Here is a 4136-nt window from a genome sequence, read left to right on the forward strand (position 1 = left end):
AAATCGAATATCAGTTGTTGTTTTGTATTATAAATATAAAAATATTTTTTTTTTTAAATAGAGTTTTTATAATAGTGTTTTGTGGTTATTTTCTATAATAGATACATTACTCAAACTGTCTGTCTTGTGGAAAGTAGCATCAAATAACTAAACAAGTAAGTATTTAATTATGACTACTAGTATCAATAACTTAAGTATACCAAGACATGAAGTATATGAATACCTTTGTAGACTAAAAATTATGGGTAAGTGTCAGAATAGCACAGCAACACTTTAGCACGGAGAGTCAATTTAGCAAGTAGTGGCACTTTAGCACGAAGTGTAACTTTTGCATGTAGCTTATGATAAAGACGATCAATACTTTGTAGTTAATAGTAATTAAGATTAAATTGAGTAAAAAAAATAAAATAGAACTTAATACAGTAAGCACCCTTTGAGTACGTACCTTAGGCACTTCAAAGTGTGAATTGAAGGGGAAGAGTACTTATAAAAGTTATTTATTTGAAATTATAAATAAGTTATAAGAAAACTATAGACAAAGCTCGGTAGCTTTTTTAATTAAGATACCATATATACTAAGAGAAGTCCTTCGCAGGCAGAAATAAATTAGAAAACTTCCATTTAGGCTCTGCTTAATAATAAAAGTAAGCAACATAAAAAATGGTAATTGACTATTAAAAAAATATTTAAATGTTCTTAAAATTTATTTCACTTTAAAAACAAAAAATACTTACAATTATTTAAATTGCGTACTTTTTGCTTTAAAGGTTGCAATCAAAGTTCTCGACTTAAAAAGGAGAATGATTCAATGATAAATTTTTAAAATTTTATTACAATACAATGTTTCACTCGTTTAAAAAAAACGAGATCTTCAGTTGTTTAAAATCTGTAAAAATTTATGTGATAACAAGTTGTTATCACATAAATTTTTACAGATTTTAAACAACTGAAGATCTCGTTTTTTTAAACGAGTGAAACATTGTATTGTAATAAAATTTTAAAAATTTATCATTGAACAATTATTTAAATAGCTAAATAGGCTGATAAGGCTAGGATTCGTTTTTGTAAAATGCACTTGAGACTTGCGTTCTTATTTTAGTTATGTTTTAATTTAAATAATTATAATATTGTGTAATGTTAGGCTATTATTCGAAAAAGTACTAAATAGTTATATATTTCTAAGAACGCTAAAATTAAAAGATATGACGTAATAATTAAGACATAGATATAATTTGTTGTTTTTGAAGGCAGGTTTTATGTCTTCAGAGTTTAATGATAGGGCTTGAGAGTTACATGATATGTTTTGAGAGTAACATGATATGGCTTCAGAGAACTTGTTGTAACCTATTGTTGACTGCTATCTTTCTTGATTTTCTTTAATTGCAAGCTTACATTTCTAATTTGTTTAATAATAAAATTTAGTAAAAAGTAGTTGTTTATAATATATTAGACATTTATTTAGTATATTAGGGCTAGTTTAAGTTTTCTGTATTAATATATAACTATTTAGAATTATTAGATCCTGTTAAATGTTCATATTATTATTAGTATTTGTTATTGATTCCCATTAATGATATTCATATTCATCATATATTGACATTTTAATATTGTCTAATACTCTAATATTGTAAGAGTATATTGAGATGATCTCAAGTGACTCAAAGGCAGTATCTGTTCCGTCGGGGCTGCCAGGCCCCCCGAGCAGACAATTGTATAAACTAATCAAATTAAAGTTTTAATTATACTTTGTGTGTTTAGCAAGCTTCTTAATCCATTAAATCTTTTGAAGTGTCGGTATTTAGTAATTTTAGATATTTTAAAATGTAGAATTATATTGTGACCAACTACTTATAATTATGAAGCTTAACAAACTAATAAATGCAAAAACTAATTTAAATACTTATGAAAGTTAAAACTTGCATTATATTATATTGTACAATGTTGGACTCCGGCATTAAGAAACAATTTTATTTTTAACTAACGTAGTATAAACTAAATATTTTATTTTCTTATGTGTATTCACTCTCAAAGTTCATTTAATTTAAGAAATAAGTAGTGTTTTTAAATTGTTTTATTTTCAATAGTTATCTTATTTCAAACAATTTTATAAGACTTCATGCAATTTTTCACAAGTCTATTTTTTTAAGGTATAACTTAAGTTCTGATCAGTATAGTAAAATCTAAAGTCAAAGATGCCGTAAATAAACCATACAAAACATCGATTAAAGCTACTGATGGTCCTGAAAATATTTTAAATTTCTACAAGTATGATTTTACAAATCAGTAAAAAGAAAACTAAACAGATAAAAAAAATGATGAACGAATTTATTAACCCGTGTAGTAATATATATACAAGTTTCATATTACATAAATAAGTATTTTTACAAGTTTCATAACATACTAACGTGTTAACATTAACAAGTATTTCAAAAACGTGCGAAACGATAGCATGTAAAAATAAGAGGAGCTTATAATCTTTTTCTGTTACAATATTTAAGCTAATTTATTTTAAAAATAAGTTATGTATTTTTTTAATAGTTTATCGAGTTATCAGAGCTTTTAAAAAAACATAGATAATTTTTTTATCTATATTTATTATTAACTAATCAAAAATATAAATTTAATCGTTTGTTAACAAATTATTTTTTAAGCATTTTTTCAAGTTACAAACTACTTAGTAAAATAGTTTATATGCGTATTATGTTCACGAGTGCACACTTTGAGAAACACTTGATGTGGATTGTTAATAACTAACTGCTTTATTTATCAGTTTTTATTAAAATTAAGTGTTACAACGTATTCAATGTTAGCCAGGGTTCGTGCGCAAAATTTTTTTCATTTAGCCTGACTGAGACCAATTTAGCCTGACATTTTTTAAAAGTAAGGAAAATCCCCTTTAGAAGTCATTTTAGGTATTGAGGGGGTCTTGATTAGTACTATTGTAGTCTTCGATTTCAACCAGCTTTATCTCAAACATTTTGAGCTTTAAAAATCTGCTGAAAGCAACATATAGCTTAGTTACAACTCAATAAAATAAGACTAAATTGTGAAATAGGTGATTGACCCCCATGCCCTTAACATAACAAATTCAGTGATAAGTTTTAAAATACGTGTTATATCTAATCTATTACTAGTGTAAAAATTTAATATATATTACTTAACACAATTTTTCAATTTAATTAAGCACTAAGTAAAAACATTATTAACAGAAGATTTATGATAAAACAACGTGTATTGTCATGTTTTATTAAAGTTTAAAATGAAATGCTTACAAGAGTATTAAAAATAAGTAAAAAAAAAATTGTTATAGCATTTTGGCTAGTACTTAAAATTGATACATAATTATAAATCCTAAACTCTAAATAAATATAGTGATTGTTGATGTCATATCAGATTTAAAAGGCTTATACTTAAACTAAAAAAAACCTTAAATATTTTGTTCTTGTATAGAAAAATGAATTATACCTAAAATTTGTACTCCCACAAAACTTAGTACTTATATCTTAAAGCTAAGTTTTAGTGTTGTGAATATCTCTAATAACTTTAAACAAACAGTAAAATATATGAATAAACTGCTAAGAGTTTTAACTTAAAAAGTATTTGGTAAAAAGCCTTTGAATTAGAAATTAAAACAGTTTAATCAACTAAGCTCTGAAAAACATAGCTGATGTAAACAAATTCAAACAAACAGCTAAGTTGTTGAACTAAACTGTAATGTTTAAACTGTATTTTTTTATAAATTTTCATAATTATGACGTATATAATCTACTAAAAACAAAATAATGAAGATTCTTAAAATTTTTTTAGAGATTCAACAAAAGGTTTTAAGAATATATTTTTACAAATACTGACTTATTTTGTCTTTAATAACTAAATCTTTATTTAGAAATAAATTTATATCTCAATTTGATCTTAAAAAGATTTCTAAATTTTTTTAATCAAAAATTTTCAAGCATTTGAAATGAGAAAAACTGGGATTCTCAAGTTTTTAAAATAAAAAACTGATTTAGCCTGACGTTTTCCAACTTTTTTCAAAAAAACTGATTTAGCCTGACTTAGCCTGATTTAGCCTGACGCGCACGAACCCTGGTTAGCTCATTACTCTATGTTGCTAAAAATAACTACAATAATTAGTT

The sequence above is a fragment of the Thalia democratica genome, chromosome 4 (genome assembly GCF_965202585.1).
Source record: "Thalia democratica chromosome 4, ktThaDemo2.hap1.1, whole genome shotgun sequence".
NCBI lineage: Eukaryota > Metazoa > Chordata > Thaliacea > Salpida > Salpidae > Thalia > Thalia democratica.